This window comes from Balaenoptera acutorostrata, chromosome 3 (assembly GCF_949987535.1).
Source record: "Balaenoptera acutorostrata chromosome 3, mBalAcu1.1, whole genome shotgun sequence".
NCBI classification, from domain to species: domain Eukaryota; kingdom Metazoa; phylum Chordata; class Mammalia; order Artiodactyla; family Balaenopteridae; genus Balaenoptera; species Balaenoptera acutorostrata.
The window spans coordinates 79,963,409-79,983,290 of NC_080066.1; the positions used below are offsets into that span (position 1 = coordinate 79,963,409).

The 19,882-nt window shown below is 37.8% G+C and overlaps 1 protein-coding gene and 1 pseudogene across 5 annotated transcripts in view; one reads left to right on the forward strand and one right to left on the reverse strand.

Moving 5' to 3' along the window:
• TCF12 (transcription factor 12) overlaps window positions 1–19,882 on the reverse strand; it is a 375,328-nt gene that overhangs the window by 339,501 nt on the left and 15,945 nt on the right. Inside the window, exon 1 of one of the 5 annotated variants that reach the window (XM_057542295.1) lies at window positions 3,198–3,218. The exons of the other annotated variants lie outside the window; for them this stretch is intronic. The gene's annotated coding sequence lies outside the window, so the exon portion shown is untranslated. Of the gene's footprint in view, window positions 1–3,197; window positions 3,219–19,882 lie in introns of those variants that run through there. 5 annotated transcript variants of the gene reach the window in all.
• LOC102998419 (Krueppel-like factor 4) lies at window positions 669–13,632 on the forward strand (annotated as a pseudogene).

Below are 19,882 nucleotides of genomic sequence, written 5' to 3' on the forward strand. Positions count from 1 at the left end.
GCAATGCAGGAGACATGGGTTCAATCCCTGGTCGGGGAACTAAGATCCCACACACTACAGGACAACTAAGCCCATGCGCCACAACTACTGAGCTCACACGCCTCAACGAGAGAGCCCGCATGCCACAAACTAGAGAGCTCACACGCTTTGGAGCCCACGCACCACAACTACAGAGCCCACGTGCCCTCGAGCCTGCAGGCCACAACTAGAGGGAGAAAACCCTCATGCCGCAACTAGAGAGAAGCCCGAGCGCAGCAATGAAGAGAGCACGTGCCACAACAAAAAAGATCCCACAAGCCTCAACGAAGATCCCACGTGCCGCAATTAAGACCCAACACATCCAAAAATAATAATAATAAAGAAAATAAATATTTTTTAAAAAAACTAACTTAAATATAAACAGGCAGAAGTTCTGTTTCCAGTAAAGACAGAGTCATAGGCAATAATAGGGACTGCATTTACATTCATGCCTGAAAAAAAGCATAAAACGGAGAAAACAAATGACACAACAATTTTCAAGACACTGGACAACAGGCGACAAAGGACAATGATCTTTGAGAGTCAAGAAACAAATAAGATGAGCCCTACAAATGATCAAACTTACTGACGTGAGAAAGTTCCCAAGCAGAGGTACTAGGGGGAAGTGAAGGTGGAGACTGACAGACGCAATGAATTCAGAACATGGCCCTCACAGAATAAGCAGGATGGAGAGCCAGAGAGCAGCACTGAGAGCAAGCAAACTCCTGCAAGAGGGTTCCCCTTGCGTAATGATCAGCACATGCATGTAAGGAAACTACCTAGAGTTGGAGAAAGAATAACCCCAAAAGATAAAAAGTGTCAAGCACAGGGCCAGTAATAATATCTGCTCCCAGCAGCGAGACTGAAAAATTTCATGAGTCTTGAGGCGCTGGTAGAGTAACATAAAACAGACTCCCTCAGTAGTGAGGAATAATCAGCCCCAGCCCAAGCACTACTCTGGACCCACCTAACAAATCTTAAAAAGACCAAAAAGGATTAAGATGTTTCAAAGTAACTTAACTACATCCAGAACAAGGTTCAAGAATAGTTTTAGTAATATAAAAATATACAGCACCCAGCAAGGTAAAATCACAATAAAATCTGAAACCTAATAAAAAATTACTAGCCATACAAAGAAGCAAAAAGGTACAAACCATACAGAGAGGGGAAAAATCAACTGACTCCAACCACAACTGACACAGATGTTAAGAACCAACCAACCAGGATATTAAATCAGTTACTATAACTATTCCATATGTTCAGAAAGTTTAGAGATGTGGAAGATATAAGAAGACACAAATCGGGGACTTCCCTGGTGGCCCGGTGGTTAAGAATCTGCCTGCCAATGCAGGGGACACAGGTTCGAGCCCTGATCTGGGACAATCCCACGTGCTGTGGAGCAACTAAGCACATGTGCTACAACTACTGAGGCTGCGTGCCACAACTACTGAAGCCCGCGCACCTACAGCCTGTGCTCCACAACGAGAAGCCACCACAATGAGAAGCCCGCGCACCACAACAAAGAGTAGCCCCCGCTCGCTGCAACTAGAGAGCGCCCACATGCAGCAACGAAGACCCAAAGCAGCCAAAAATAAATAAATTTTTAAAAGCTTAAAAAAAAAAGAAGACACAAATCAAGCTTCTGGAGTTGAAAACTATAATGTATGAGATGAAAATTACACAGAACAGGATTGATGGAAGGTTAAACATGGCAGAAGAAAAGGCAGTAAACTTGAAGACACAGCGGAACAATCCAATATTAAACACAAAGAGAAAAGAGGATTTTTTTTTTTTAATGAAGAGAGCTGTGGCACAACTCCAAGAGTCCTTCTACCCATATAACTGGAGTTTCTGAAGGTGAGGGGGCACAGAAAATTATATGAAGAAAGTTTCCAAAATTTGCCCAAATTTGATGAAAATTATAAACTCACAGATCAAAGAAGTTCAACAAATACCAAGCAAAAGAAACATGAAGACATGCATACACCAAGTCACATCATAATCAAATTGCTCAAAGCCAGTCATTTTTTTTAATCTCAAAAGCAAACAGAGAAAAAAGATACACATTACATACAGAGAAACAAAAATAAGAATGACATTAGATTCCACATTGGAAATTGTAAAAACAAGAAGACACTGGAGCAAATCTTAAAAATACTGAAAGAAAAAGCTACCCATCTAGAATTCTATACCTAGCAGAAATACTTTCTTAAAAACAAAGAACTACTCAAGAATTTTTGAGACATGCAAAAGCTGAAAGGAATTCACTACCAACAGATCTCCACTATGAGAAATATTACAGTTCTTCAAACACAAGGAAAATGATGCCAGATGGAAATGCGGATCTATACTAAGAAATAAAGAGCAATGGGAATGGTAACTTAATAAATGTATATGGGTTTTTCTTATTATTGAAATCTCTTTAAAAGATGATGGATTAAACAAAAATAACAAGGATCTGGTGCTAGATTTATTACATATGTAAAAGTAAAATGTATGGCAACAATAACACAAAAGCTGGGATGGGAGAAATGGATGTACACTACGGTAAGGTGCTTGAACTATACATGAAATGACATGGTATCCCTTAAGGTACATTAAGATAAGTTGAAAATGTATACTATAAATCCTACACAACCACTAAATTAACAACAAAAAGTTTTTCCTAATAAGGTGACAAAGAATACAAAATAGAATCATAAAAATACTCAATTTATCCTAAAAAGAAGGCAGAAAAAGAAGAACAAAAAACATGTGAGATAAATATCAATAGAAAACAAACAGCAAGATGATGCATTTAACTCTAACCATATCAAACACCACATTAAAATTTCCAGTTTAAAACCAAAGATTTCAGACTGGGTAAAAATGCAAAACTCAATGTACATGCTGCCTAAAATAAAGGCACTTTAAATAGAACAAAGTTAAAAACAAAAATAAGGAAAAAGTATACAGTGCTAACACATCAAAAGAAAGCTGAAGTATATTTATTAATACCATGTAAAGTAAATTTATGAGCAAAGAATATTAATAGGGATAAAGGAGGCCATTTCATAATGATAAAGCAGTCAACTCATCAAGAGGATATAAAAATCCTAAACATTAATGCATATAATAATAGAGCTTCAAAATATGTGTATACAAACTAATATAACTGCAAGGATAAATAAAAAACTCACAACTCTAGTCAGAGATTTCAATTCCCCTCTCTCAACAACTGGTAAATCAACCTAAAAGAAAATCAGAAAGGATATAAAAGATCTGAACAATACTGTAAGCCAAAATGATCTGATTTAGAAAACATTCCACCAACCAAGAGAAGAAGAACATTTGCCAAGTCAAACCATATTCCAGGCCATAAAACAAGACTCAGTACATTTGAAAGGGCTCAATTCACACAAAGTATGTTCTCTGACCATAATGGAATTAAACTAGAAATCAGCAACAGAAATATCCCTAAAATGATATTCTCCCCAAATATTTGTAACCTGAATAACAATCACTTCTAAATAATTCATGGGTCAAAGAAGAAATCAAAGAGAAATTAGAAAATATTTAACCTAAATGAAAATAACGACTCAATATCAAAATTTGTGAAATGTTACTAAAGGAGTACTTGAGGAGAGGGGGGAATTTATAGCACTAACGACCTATATTAGAAAATAAGAAAAGTCTCAAATTAATGACTTCAAAATCTAAAACTTAAAAAGAAAAAATTACACCTGAAGTAAAGAGAAAGCAAATAATAAAATCACACCAGAAATCAAAGAAATGAGAAAATAAAATAAAATAAAGAAAACCACTGAATCCAAAGCTGGTTCTTTGAGAAGATCCGTAAAACTAATACACTTTTAGTCAGAGTGATCAAGGGAAAAAAGAAAGAAGAAATGAATTAGCAATATCAAGAATAAGAGCAGTGACATTACTACAAATTCAACAGATATTAAAAGAATAATAAGCAAATATTATGAACTCTATTTCAACAACTTAAATGACATAAACAAATTCTTCATAAACAAATTCTTCATTCAACAACTTAAATGACATAAACAAATTCTTTGAGAAATACAAACTACCAAAGTTTAAACAAGAAGAAATCAATCATCCAAGTAGCTGAATTTTTAGTTAAAAATCTTCCAACAAAAACAATCTCCAGACCCAGATGGTTTCACTGGTAACAACAAATATTTAAGGGAGAGATAATATCAATTATACACAAACTCTTCCAGAAAATTTAAAAAGAGGGAATACTGCCCAGTTATTCTATGAATCCAGCATTAACCTGGTGTCAAAATCAGACAAAAAAACATTAGGAGAAAAGAAAACTACCTATGTTCATCAACATGTGAAGAAATTTTAACAAATAAATTCCAACAACATATAAAAAGATTAATTCTTCATGACCACATGGGGCTTATCTGCATAATGCAACTTGGTTTAACAATAAAAAAATCAATCACTGTAACTCCCCCATATACTAACAAATTTAAAAAGAAAAGCCATGTGATCATCTCTATAGATCCAAAAAAAGCATATGGCAAGCCCAACGTCCATTCCTGGAAAAATCTCTCAGAGTTTTAACAGAAGGAAACTTCCTCAGTCTAATAAATGGCACTACATTAAAGCCTACAGCTAACATCACACTTAATGGTAAAAGACTAAATACTTTTCCTCCAAGATCCAAAACAAATCAAGTTGTTCTGTTCTCACCACTTCCATTCAAAATTATACTAGTTGCAATAAAGTACAATCAGAAAAGAAAAAATAATAATAACAATAAGGCATCCAGATTAGAAACCAAGAAGTAAAACAGCCTTCACTCACAGACTACATGACCAGCAACAGAATATCTCTATAGAATGGAATCTACAAAAAAGTACTGGAATTAATAAGTTTTAAAAATCTGTGCAGGACATAATGTCAACACACAAAACTCAATTATATTTCTATATACTGGTAACTAACAATCAGAAATGGAATTTTAAAAACAATACCATAGGGGCTTCCCTGGTGGCACAGTGGTTAAGAATCCGCCTGCCAATGCAGGGGACATGGGTTCGAGCCCTGGTCCAGGAAGACCCCACATGCTGCGGAGGAACTAGGCCCGTGTACCACAACTACTGAGCCTGCACTCTAGAGCCCGTAAGCCACAACTACTGAAGCCTGTGTGCCTACAGCCCGTGCTCCACAACAAGAGAATCCACCGCAATGAGAAGCCCACGCACCGAAACGAGGAGTAGCCCCCGCTCACTGCAACTAGAGAAAGCCCGGGCACAGCAACAAAGACCCAACGCAGCCAAAAATAAATAAATAAAATAAATAATTTTTTTAAGTCTTTAAAAAAAATAACAAAATAAAATAAAATAAAAACTATACTATATATAACAGCATCAAGAAGTATGAAATACTTATAAATCTAATAATATATGTGAGAGACCTATATAGAGATCACTAAAAAATATTGCTCAGAGAAACTAAAATGATCTAAATAAACAAAATTATATTATCTTCCCATGGGGTCAGAAAACTTGGTATTGTCAAGATGTCATTTCTCCCCAAACTTATCTATGGATTTAAAGCAATCCCAGTCAAAATCCCAGAAGGCTTTTCTTCGGTAGCAATTAACAAAACAGTACTAAAATGTATACGAAAATGCAGAGGACCTAAAATAACCAAACACTATAAAAGAACAAATTTAGAACAGTAACACTACCTGATTTCAAGACATATTACAAAGCTGCAGTAATCAAACAAGTGTGGTATTGCATAAAAACAGCCAAAGATCAATAGAAACACTATAAAGCACAGAAAAAAGACATAAATATACGGAAAATTTTTTATAAACATGCAAATGAATTCATTTGAGAATGAATAATCTTTTCAACAAATGGTGCTTTAACAGTTGAAAATCATATACAAAGAAATGAACTTCAAATCCATACCTCATACCATATTAAATAACAAACTCAGAATGGATCACAGACCTATACGTAAAACTAAATTTTAAAAGTTGCAGAAGTAAATACAAGGGAAAACTTTTGTGACCATTGGTTAGGTTAAGATTTCTTAGATAACAACATCAGAAGGACAATCTGTAAAACAGTAACTTGATAAACTGAATCTCATCAAAAATAAACACTTTTACTCTTCAAAACATACTCAAGAGAATGAAAAAAAACCACCCAGAAAGTGGGTGAAAATAAATCACATCTAATAAAGGACTTGTACCCAGATTATTTAAAGCAATCTCAAAACTCAGTAATAAGAAAATAATCTTATTTAAAAATAGACTTAGGGCTTCTCTGGTGGCGCAGTGGTTAAGAATCCGCCTGCCAATGCAGGGGACATGGGTTCGAGCCCTGGTCTGGGAAGATCCCACATGCCGCGGAGCAACTGGGCCTGTGAGCCACAACTACTGAGCCTGCGCGTCTGGAGCCCATGCTCTGCAACAAGAGGCCGCGATAGTGAGAGGCCCACGCACCGCGATGAAGAGTGGTCCCCGCTCGCCGCAACTAGAGAAAGCCCTTGCACAGAAATGAAGACCCAACACAGGCATAAATAAATAAATAAATAAATACATTTATTTATTTATTTATTTTAAAAAAAAATAGACTTAGATGTGAAGATCCTTCACCAAAAAAGATAAAAGATGGCAAGTAAGCACATGAAAAGATGCTCAATGTCATTAGTAATTCGGAAAATATGTATTAAAACCACAATGAGAGGGACTTCCCTGGAGGCGCACTGGTTAAGAATCCACCTGCCAATGCTGGGTACATGGGTTCAAGCCTTGGTCAGGGAAGATCCCACATGCCACGGAGCAACTAAGCCCAAGTGCCACAACTACTGAGCCTGCATGCCACAACTACTGAAGCTTGCACGCCTATAGCCCATGCTCCGCAACAAGAGAGGCTACCGCAATGAGAAGCTCGTGCGCCACAACAAAGAGTAGTTCCCACTCGCCGCAACTAAAGCCCGCGTGCAGCAACAAAGACCCAACGCAGCCAAAAATAAATAAATTTATTTAAAAAAAAAAAAAAACACCACAAGATACCACCACACACCTATTAGAATGGCTAAAATTTAAAACAATGACCATACCAAGTGTATCCATACAAGGATGTAGAGGGACTGAAACTCATATACTCCAAGTAGGAATGTAAAATTAGATAACTACTGCAGAAAAAGTGTTTGGCAGTTTCTTAAGCTTATAGATATCTACTATATAAATATCCACACAAATACTTATTTAAGAATGGGCATAAGAGCTTTTTTGTAATGATCAAAAATTGGACATAACCCAAATACCCATCAAACAGGACAAGGGATAGACAAATTGTGGTATAGGAATTACCATTAAGCAATAAAAAAGAATAAACTATTGATACATGGATAAATCTCAAAATAATTATGCTGAGTGGAAGAAGCCAAACAAAAAGGACATTCTGTGTGGTTTTATTTACTTAAAAACTCTAGAAAATGAAAACTAATCTAGGCAGAAAAGATATACAAATGGGCATGAGAAAACTTTAGAAAGGGATATACATGTTCATTATCTTGATCGTGGTGATAGTTTCCTATTAAACTTTATACTTTAAATATGTGCTGTTTATTGTAACTAGCTGCTAGAAATTTAGTCACATGTTGCTAGTGGCTACTGTAAAGTACATCTAAAGCCTCTCCTTTACCCAGTCTTCCCACTCACCATGCCTTCACCTAGTACACCAGCAAAAGATGCACCAATTCTCTGGACAAAAGTAGCTGTTTTAACCTCTACTTCGTGACACTTTAATCATTTCTATTAAAGCACTTTCCAGGTTGTACTGTTATTTACCTGTTTACCTGTTCACATGACTGTCTTCCCCAACAAATTACAAGCTCTTCCAGGAGGAGGACCATACCCATATCACCTTTATAATCCCAGATACCAAGCACAGAGCCTGACACAAAGTGTATGCTGAATAAATGTTGGTTAAATAAAGCATACAACTCATATCTTTTATGAATGTTTTTCTTAAGTCTTCTTACATTGTTTTCTACATAAAGAAACACAACAATTGATGCGTGTATGTGATAAGGAAATTGTCAAATCATCCTCACCTAAAAGAAATGTTTTTAATTCATACCTGACTGAGTTTCAAGGAAACTTTTTTTTTTTGGCAGATCGAGTTTTACATCTATAATTTTTCATCCAATAAAATGACTGAATTCCTGTATGTAACAGACAATGCTCTATGTACTTAGAATAAATTATAGAATAAAACAAAGTAAAACAAAAGAACTTTACATTCTGGTTTAATAATTAGAAGAGTGAGATTATGATGCTTTTTGGCAGATACTTTTCAAAAATTACTGAGATAACAAAACTGTGTATTAATAAGTATTCATAATAATATTAACATATGTAGAAATATACAAATTATGTTTAATTAGGGTACAGTATAATGCAACAGTCAATGAAATAAATAGCCCAGAACACCTAAAAACATAAATAGATATCTCAAATAATTGAATAGAATGAATAAAGATAAAATCAAGGATTTCAACTATATTTTTAAACGTTAACAACTGCTTTGCCTTTTCAGAATGCTGTGAAAATGACCTTTTCTGGAAGTCACGAAATCAGGACATTTTCTCTCACACATTGTCACCAACAAAATCTGGCTGGAATCAAGAGAAATCAGGCAGAGAAAAATCAGCTCACTTAGAAGTAATCTGTATTTGGGCCTTGTTGTCCATTTCTTATAGATGATGATTTCACTGGGGAAAAAGTGGGACTTTTCATCCCACTTTCCATGTCCTGACCATGGAAAAGTGTAAGCATTCTTTTCCCTCTAATAATATAGAAGGATGAGTGCAAGAGGAAAATGTAGGAAGGTAAAATGGGGTGGTAATGCTTGTGATAATGGAACATGTTAATATTCTATAGAGGCCTCAAAAACTGCTGTTACTTCTGCACTTTTGGCTATGACCTCTGAGCTGACTCCATCATAAACTTCAGCCTTCATCTTCATTCTGAGGTGACTGCATCATTGAAAACAATGTTTTATCTTCTCAACTTACAAAAAGTGTTTACTACTCCACTGGTATTCACTCCAGCTTGTCTTAACAGTCTCTTCTGAAGTAAAGGGATTTTTTTAAAGGTCTGTCTACACAGATTACCCTGAGACTAAGAAACTCTCATACACTAGACTAAATTCTTCAAAGAGAGGAAAAAAATTCCTCTTTGTATATGAATTCTGATATTTTGGAGTTACAGCAACATTTTCAGGTCACTTATGACACGAGGGCATCATGTAGGCTTTTCTGTAGAGATCCAGAGGATAGACTTTGTTTTTTTTTTGTTGTTGTTGTTATTGTTGTTGAAGGTGAAGCATCTGACACTACTGTGAATGATATTTTTTTAAAAGATTTATTTATTATTATTTATTTATTTATTTTATTTATTTTTGGCTACGTCGGGTCTTAGTTGTGGCACCCGGGATCTTTGTTGAGGCATGCAGCATCTTTCGCTGGGGGGCGTGGCCTTCGTCCTGGTGCGCAGGCTTCTCTCCAGTTGTGGTGTGCAGGTTTTCTCTTCTCTAGTTGCGGTGCACAGGTTCCAGGGGGCACAGGTTCTGTCGTTATGGCATGCAGGTTCCAGAGTGAGTGGGCTCTGTAGTTTGCGGCATGTGGGCTCTCCAGTTGATGTACACAAGCTCAGTAGTTGTGGCGCATGGGCTTATTAGTTGCCCCACGGCATGTGGGATCTTAGTTCCCCGACGAGGGATCGAACCCGCATCCCCTGCGTTGCAAGGCAGATTCTTTACCACTGGATCACCAGGGAAGTCCCCAGAGGGTAGACTTTAGCAATACACCACACTTCAAACTGTATACTGCTTTGTCATTTAGAAAGCATTTTCACACGCACATTTAAGCCTCACAAAATCCTTGTGAATAAGGCTTATTCACCTCCATAATGATAAATAAATCGTATAAAATAAAAACCTTGACATCACCTCCAATGGCCCACTTCACCTCACACTACAAACTCAATTAAGAAGAGGTGCCATCTCAATGACTAAACAGTGAATATTTTTTAAATTAATTTTCTACTCTTGGATGTCCCCAAATTGGCATGGATTTGGAGCAGTTTCCTTCTCTGATTTCCTTTTATTATTTTTTCTTTTTAAGAACAAATAAAGTACTGAAAATTAAAAAAAAAAAACAACAGAGGAGGTCCCATCAATTCCACATCTACATGTTCTCACTTGTATCCTCACTAAGCGCTGCTACATGCAAAGCTGTCATTTAAGCTGTGCACCACACAACTTCAGGGGCATCACTCACAATGCAGTTTAACACCTGACCAGACGTACACGGCTGTCCTGACTTCATGAATACTGCTCTCATTCAAGAACCCTGCCTCCACTCTCTCTGCTACACATTTTCTACTAGCCACATTTACCTTCCTAAGAAGAAAAGGGGACTTCTGATTTCAACCATGACGTAGTAACTGTGACTGAATTTAACCTGTCACTGCAAACAATCAGAAAATTGGAAAATATATGCTAAATGTCTGCTTCCAGATACTGGAAAACAAACCATGTAAGACTACGATCCCTGAGAAAAGGAAAACAAACTACATGAATTCTATCATCATCCTGGTTTCCTGCCTCAAGTCAATTTGCAGATCATTGTGCAGGGAGGGGATCTCAAGCAGAGTAGAGTGGTATCACTGAGTTGAAGGGATAAAGATTAGAGTTCGAGGAGGCAAAGGCAGCTGGAATTTGTGGGGCAGAGATACAGATGAGGAAGCTATATAGAAAAAGAGCTCCAGAAATCTTCATGGCATCCCCTTGAGTATGCTACTAACAGGAAATCACACAATATGGTAAAACTCCACAAAGGAAGGCAAAAATGAGCAAGGAATTTTAAGTTCAACAACTCCCAGAGCTCAAATGGAACTGGGAGATGTCTTAAAAGGTGGAAGCAGTCAGAGTGGAACATAAACATTGAAAATTCAAGGAATTCAATAAATATCTCAGAAGGGTTATGACTTAGCAACAAGGAAAACTATTTTTGGCATAAAAATTACACTATACCCACTCTAACAAAGCTTAAAAGCGACACTTGAAGGGACTGAGTTTACCTCTAGTAACTCAATCTCCTGACATAACAAAGTCCTGTATTATTTAAAAGAAGACAACAAGGACTTCTCTGGTGGTGCAGTGGTTGGGAATCTGCCTGCCAATGCAGGGGACATGGGTTCGATCCCTGGTCCAGGAAGATCTCACATGCCACAGAGCAACTAAGCCCGTGGGCCACAATTACTGAGCCTGCGCTCTAGAGCCCACGCGCCACAACTACTGAGCCCACATGCCGCAACTACTGAAGTCCAAGCACCTAGAGCCTGTGCTCCACAACAAGAGAAACCACCGCAATGAGAAGCCTGCATGCCGCAACGAAGAGTAGCTTCCACCTGCCACAACTGGAGAAAGCCCGCAGGCAGCAACAAAGACCCAACGCAGCCAATAAATAAATAAATAAATAAATAAAGACAACAAAATCCACTCAATAGTGTAAGATTCAAAATGTTCAGAATTTAATCAAAATTTACCAGACATGTGCAGACGCAAAAAAAAAAAGTGACCCATAACCAGAAGAAAAATCTGTCAATACAAATAAGCCTAGAATACAAATATATTAGCAAACAAAGACTTGAAAACAGCTATTACAAATTATTCACTGATTAAAAGAAAACCAGGAACACTGTGAAGAAAGAGATGCAAGACCAAAAAAAAAAAAAAGGATTTCTAGAAATAAAATACAGTATCTGAAATGAAAAATTTACTGGATAGGATGAATAGATTAGACACTGCAAAACAAAAGATCCTTAGCTTGACGACACAATAATAGAAACTATTAAAACTGAACTGTAAAGAGAAAGAAGGCTGAAAAAAAAAATATAGAACCTCCGTAACCTGTGGAATAACATCAAGAGAACCAACATAATTGTAATTGGAGTCTGTGAGGGAAAAACATTTGAAGATACAATGACTAAAGTGTTTCAACTATAAACATACATATCAAACAAACACACACATACATACAGGCATAGAAATCTTAAAACCAAATTACTGAAAACAGGAGCTTTTAAAAGCAGCCAAAGGGAAAAAACTATTATGTAGAAAAGAACAAAGAAGAATTATTGCAGACTTATGAAAAACAATGAAAGGCAAAAAAACACACACAGTAGAGAGACATGTTTAAATTGTCAAAAGAAAAAAGTCAACATAATTCTATATCCAGCAAAAGTACCCTTCCAAAATAACGGCAAAATAAAAACTTTTTAGGGCAGCAAAAAATAAAGAGAATTCACTGTCTGCATTCTATACTATAAGAAATTTTAAAAATGCTTCAGGCAGAAGAAAAATGAGACAAAATAGAAAACCCGATATACACAAAGGAATGAAGAATGATGTAAATGGAAAATAGATGGATAAACACAAACTCTCTCATAAGACTAATTAAGAAAAAAGAGAAAAGACACAATTACCAATATCGAGAGGGAAAGGTGAAACATGACTACATATCCAACGCAATAAAAGGATAATAGAATATTATGAATAGTGTTAGACCGGGGGCGACCCGGGCGTGGCACCGGGCAACACGAGCGGCAGCCTCCTCTATGGCCAGGAGTCTGCACTCCCTCCAACAGCTCCCTTCAACCTGGTGGACATCAACAACGTGAGCCCCTCCGGCGGCTTCGTGACCTAGCTTCTGTGGCCCGAACTGGACCCAGGGTACATTCCACTGCAGCAGCCGCAGCTGCCAGGTGGCGGGCTGATGGGCAAGCTTGTGTTGAAGGCATCGTTGAGTGTCCCTGGCAGCGAGTACAACAGCCCGTCGGTCATCAGTGTTAGCAAAGGCAACCTGGATGGCAGCCACCCGGTGGTGGTGACGCCCTACAGCAGCAGGCTGGCACGCATGTGTCCCAAGATCAAGCAGGAGGCTGTCTCCTTGTGCACCGTCGGTCAGCCCCTTGATGCCCACTTGGGCACTGGACCCCCTCTCGGCAATGGCCACCGGCTGCCTGCGCATGACTTTCCCCTGGGGCGGCAGCTCCCCAGCAGGACCACCCTGACCCTGGGTGCCGAGGAACTGCTGAGCAGCAGGGACTGCCATCCTGCCCTGCCGCTACCCCTGGGCTTCCATCCCCACCCAGGGTCCAACTACCCTCCCTTCCTGCCTGACGAGATGCAGCTGCAGGTCCCACCGCTCCATTACCAAGAGCTCATGCCACCCAGTTCCTGCAGGCCGGAGGAGCCCCAGCCAAAGAGGGGGAGAAGGTCGTGGCCCCGGAAAAGGACGGCCACTCACACCTGTGATTACGCAGGCTGCGGCAAAACCTACCCAAAGAGTTCTCATCTAAAAGCACACCTGTGAACCCACACAGGTGAGAAACCTTACTGCTGTGACTGGGACAGCTGTGGGTGGAAATCTGCCCGCTCAGATGAACTGACCAGGCACTACCGCCAACACACAAAGCACCGCCTCTTCTGGTGCCAGAAGTGCGACCAGGCATTTTCGAGGTCAGACCACCTTGCCTAACACATGAAGATGCACTTTTAAATCCAAAACAGTGGATATGACCCACACTGCCAGGCGAGAATTCAGTATTTTTTGCCTTTCACACTGTCTTCCCGGTGAGGGGAGGAACCCAGCTTGAAAGCACTACAACCATGGTCAAGTTCCCAACAAGGAAATTGTGAATGGATAATCTGAAGACATGAGGAAACCAAATGACAAAGAACAGACGGGGTCTGTGACTGGATCTTCTATCATTCCAATTCTAAATCCAACTTGAATATATATTCCTGGACTTAGAAAATGCCAAGGGGGTGACTGGATGTTGTGGATATCAGGGTATAAATTAGACCCCTGAGTTGAAGGGAGGGAAGACCAGAATCCCCTGAATTGTTTCGATGCAATAGAAGCATAAAGATCACCTTGTATTCTCTTTGCCTTCTAAAAGCCATTACTACGATCTTAGAAGAAGAGGAAGAAATTCAGGTACAGAAAATGTGTTTTAATAGCCTAAACGATGGTGCTTGGTGAGTCTTGGTTCTAAAGGTACCAAATGAGGCCAAAGTTCTCAAACTGCTGCATACTTTGACAAGGAAAATCTATTTTTGTCTTCCAGTCTACATTTATGACCTAAGTCAGGTAAATACACCTGGTTTACTTCAACGTTTTTATGCACACAGTCTGTCATGCGCTGTGGTTTCAGATGTGATGGTTTATTCCAAAGTATGCCTTAAGCAGAACAAATGTTTTTTTCTATATAGTTCCTTGCCTTAATAAATATGTAATATAAATTTAAGCCAACTTCTATTTTGTATATTTGTAAACTACAAAGTAAAAAAATGAACATTTTGTGGAATTTGTATTTTGTATACTAAAGAATTAAGTTTTAAATAAACCTATAATATTTTATCTGAAAAAAAATGAATAGTGTTAGGCCAATAAATTCAATAACAAATGAAATGGACAAATTCCTTGAAAGACACACATTACAAAAATTGATTCAAGAAGAAACAGAAAACCTGAATGGCCTTAAATCAACTAAAGAAATTAATTACAATTTAGAACCTTCTTATATAGAAAACACTAGGCCTAGAAGGTCTCACTGCTGAATTGTTATATGTCTAAGGAAGACAACACCACTTCTACACACTCTCAGAAAATAGAAGAGGAGCAAGGGAACACTTCCTAATTCATTAGATGAGCCCAGCGTGACTGATGACAAAACAAAAGACACAGACCCAAAAGAAGAAAAGAATTTACAGCTCACTATCCATCATAAATACAGATATAAAAATCCTTAACAAAATATTAACAAATTAAATTCAGTAATATGAAAATGATACATTATGACTAGGTAGAATTTATTCCAGAAACAAACTTGATTTAGCATTCAAAAATCAATTAGTGTTATTTATTACATGAACAGAACAAAGGAGGAAATCCATCTGATGATATCAATGGATTCAAAGAAAGCATTTAATAAAACTTCAACACATTCATGATTAAAAAAAAAAAATCACTCAACAAACTGGTATTAGAAGGGTATTTCCTCAGGATCCAGGAATGGGCATATGTTAAAAGCTCCCCAGGTGATGTTAATACATTGTTGGGTTTAGAATCAAGGAAGAGCCAATCCCTCCACCAAACACATTTTAACAATGATGACTTCACCAAATTTTGATATTAAATAACTGTGGTATTTGATAACAGGATATTACACAACTGTCCATGAGACTAGTTTTTCTTTAAATAATCTGAATAACTAGCTAGTGCTGCATAATTGTATGGATCACCTTTGAAATCTGATTCCACCACTTAGTAGCTGTTACTCAACCACCTAAGCCTGTTTCCTCATCTGCAAAAAAAAAGGGAGTAAAACTAAATCTGCCTCAAAGAGTTATTATAAAGATTATGTTAAATAATTCATGTAAAAGCGTGCCCTGTGCACAAGGCCTATACATAAAGAACTAATATCTTATTGAATGTTTCTATTACAATAAAACTAACTGCTTGTTTTCTAAAGGGTTTTTAGCTTCATTAAGTCATATGTATTGTACAATTATGTCACTTTCTATAACAGGTCAAATCATTACACATATTTTAGGAAATCAAAATATCCTAGTAAAATAAATACGGGCTCAAGAATGCCCTTTATATAGTGATCCCCTACTCACTCTCTCTTGTTAAGTGAAAAGGTTAAGTTGCAGAACTGTTGTTCCCTATTGTGTAAAAACAAGAGCTAGGGGCTTCCCTGGTGGCGCAGTGGTTAAAGAGTCTGCCTGCCAATGCAGGGGAAACGGGTTCGAGCCCTGGTCTGGGAGGGTCCCACATGCCGCGGAGCGACTGGGCCCGTGAGCCACAACTACTGAGCCTGCGCGTCTGGAGCCTGTGCTCCGCAACAGGAGAGGCCACGACAGTGAGAGGCCCGCGCACCGCGATGAAGAGGGGCCCCTGCTCACCGCAACTGGAGAAAGCCCTTGCACAGAAATGAAGACCCAACACAGCCAAAAATAAATAAATAAAATAAATTTAAAAAAAAAAGAAACGTTTCACATATTTCAAAAAAAACAAAGAGCTAGGTACCGCTTGCATATGCATGAAAAACTCTGAGAAGAAACTGAACAGCGTAAATCTCTGCCAAGGGAGTGGAAATGGGGAACAGGAAGTAATGACGAGAAGAACTTTTGTTTTTCACCATATAGCTTTCTATGCTATTCAGATTTCTTTTAGCTTTGGCTTGTATTTTTATAATTTTTCAAAAATAGTTAACAGAAGAAAACATTTTCAGCACTTACATATAGGCTTTCAAAATTAATTTAAAATTTAACACTTTCCCCTCCAGTGTCACCTAGGTTAGTGAAAACCACTACAAATAGATAAAAATACACTTCCTCTGGAAACAACACTTCCATAATAGAACAGACAACTTCATTCAAAAGCCAACAAGCCTTTAAAAGAAGAAGAAATTGGAGGGGAGTATAAAATTAACCGCTTCTTTTTACAATCTCTGAAGACCCACTTTGGATTTTGCCTGAACCCTTTTACACCGTTTATTTACATCTAAACCAGCTGAGCCATACCAAAATATTCCTATGTTATTGGTCCAATATCACAGCAACTTGTTCATCTTACATCGGAACACTAAACAAATGCTTTCCTAGAGCTTCCCAAGACGATTTTTATATCGAAATGCACTGCTTATGATACATTCTTCTAAACCAAGATAACAGTTGAAAACTCCAAGCTAGTATAGGAATATTGGATACCAAAAAAATATTTTCCTACCGCAACCCAGTCTGAGGATTATTTGCAATACAAAAAGTTCTAAAAATTAGGTACTCTTTAAACATCAACGAGATAGTCAATCAAAACAGTTAGATTATTATTAAATGTTAACAAAAGCTCCTTTTTTTCTGAACTTTCTTGCTATTCAGTGAACATCTTCACCAAAAAGTGTCATTTATATTTTTGAAATGTGTTTACAAACACAGCTTTGTTTCACAAAATTCAAAAATACAAAGCCTCCATTCAAATCATAAAAATACCAATTACCTCATCTTTGACTCACTGAATAAACACAAACCTGCTCCTTTCACAGGGATCAAATGGGCACTTTCAGAGAGCTAAAAATCAATCTTAGGCGGTAAAGGTGGCATCTCAGAAATCTGCAGGTTTCCAAGCAATGAAAGTTGCTGTTTGAAATAAACAATCTGTTAAACTACACAAGGCAATATATTCTATACATTTCCAGGGTAAGCTATATAAGAACTGAGAGTCTAGCAGCCACTATCTCAGATAAAGTGGTCTTAAGTCAGTGAGAAGCTTACAATGGACAATGTTTGTTCTGAGGTAGATTACTGAGATGAGAATTTTTATCATCTTTATCACAAAGGTCACATCTCCAAATTGATATACCCCTAGATCTCTCCTAACAAAACTCCTTAACTTTCAATTAATGTTTCCCTCAAAACAAAATTTTTCCAAATTCCACATACAAGGGTCAACTCAATTCCTGGCTTAAGAAAAAGAAAAGATAAAAAATACAATTTCCAAAGACTTCGTGTTGAGATTTGCAACCCAATTTCAAAATACAAAGACAACGTATTTTCTACAGTCGACAAAAGCAGCTTTTGGCCCAAAAATCTGAGGATGATTTTAGAAGCATTAAATAAAAGATGATGGTTCACCCTTCCACCAGAAATTAAGCAGGTGAATAGACTCAGTTCCATTAAATAAGATTATCTTTTTCTGCTCTTATAGATGTTTCCCCACATCTATTATAATGCTAGACCATATAACCTCTCTTCTTCTGTGGTTTAACCCAACTGGCAAAAATCTAGGTTACTGTAGGAAAAGTATCACTTCCAAGGTTTTGGCCATCTAGTGGTTTCCAAACTGTGGTAAAATGGTTCCTACGGCCCTCATACAACAGAGCTCCTCTACCCAATCAAGGCCAGTATCAGACAAGTCATCCTCCCCACAATATGACGTTACTAAAGAACAAAAATGGCACACAGCCTGTGAAAAGAAAACACTATGGAAGAGTTTGCTCTTCAGAGCTAGGGCTAGCTGTGGTTCAGGAGAGGCAGCTGTATTCACATACAACCTCAGTGGCTTTACCACTTGGCCACTTCCTGCTCATCCTTGATGTTTAAATGTGGGGTCTTGGATGCACAAAGATCTTTTCAGAAGAAATACGAGGACAGGTGGAACATTCTAATAAATGAACACCACAGGTCTCCAGACAGCTAATACACACAATTAGCACAATCAGTGCTTCCTTAAAACTTCACCATGCAGCTGATATTAGGAAATAAAAATGCAATTTAGGATATTTAATCTAAGAAATTTAATTTAGGGAATTTAATCTTTCTTTCCAGCAATCTATCACACATCCCCAAACCTAAATATAGTCATTCACCAGGTGTTTGACCTTAAAGTAGGGTACTTTGCAGAAATACAAGTGTAAAACACTATCTTTGCTTTCAGAAAACATACAATCTAAGATATATATATATAAATACATATATCTATATCTATATATATTTTAAATGAGAGTATTCTAAAACAGAAATCCTTTGTTCAGTATTCACAAGAAGCAGGCTTCAGTCTTCTTTTAAACTTTACAGTGTTAACCCATTAGCTGTCCAGCTACAATAACTGGCTGGACTCAAAATCTGCTGGCCATAACTGCCTTATTGGCTTTAGCCTTGCCTTCAGGAGCAAACAAGAACAAGTACTTTCCTTTACCAGAGAGTCCTTTAAATATCTGGAAGCCATATTTTTACAAAATTATGACCTGAAATGGCTGGGAAAGATTTCATAAAGGAAAGGGGGCTCAAATGGCACAAAAATGGCAAGTAAGTATTCCAGTTTGTAAGAAAAGAATAACTAGAGGCAAGAGGTCAGGTAAAGAACAGTGCGACTGAACCATACAATTCAGACTGGGGAGTAGTGAGTATAAAACTGGCTAAAGTAAGTTCCTAACAGATTATTAAAGAACTTAAATGCCAAGGTGGGACTTCTTTTTGTTTTGATAGCCAATAGGGAACACATGTAGACTCTGAGACAAACCACAGGAGAAAGACGTTTTAAAGATATGAGGATTGTGTTTTGGACTAAACATTTGGGTCCCCCCCAAAATTCATCTACTGAAGCCAATATTTGGAGATGAGGCCTTTGATGGGTAATTAGGGTTAAATGAGGTCATGAGGTTGGGGCCCCTGTGATGGCATTAGTGCCCTTATAAGAAAGGACACCAGAGAGTTCTCTCTCCCTTATCCCCTCTCACTCACACACTGAGGAAAGGCTATGTGAGAACACAGCAAAAAGGCAGCCTGTAAGCCAGGAAGAGTTGACATCAGAACCTGACAACGCTGGTACCCTGATCTTAGACTTCCAGCCTCCAGAACTGTTGGAAAATAAGTTGCTGTTGTTTAAGCCACCCAGTCTGTGGTATTTTGTTATGGCAGCCTGTGCAGACTAAGACAGATTGGAAAAGAGAGCAAATGGCAGCAAGGAGGCCAAGTAAGAAGACTACTACAATGTCCAGTGGTGAAGTAACAGATTACAGCAGTAGCAGCAAGAATGCAGAAGCCATCAATTACCTATGAAAGAAAAATAAGCTACTTCACCTGGCCCCAGGGTTCTTAGAAATTATATTCAGGAACCCTAGCTATCCATTTCCAAGGTCCTTAGTTTTTCTGTTTCACCTACCATCTACTCTCATGTCACTGCAATTTAATAACGATCTTCAAGAGGGCATTAGGAATTATTACAATCAGAAGACCCCAGA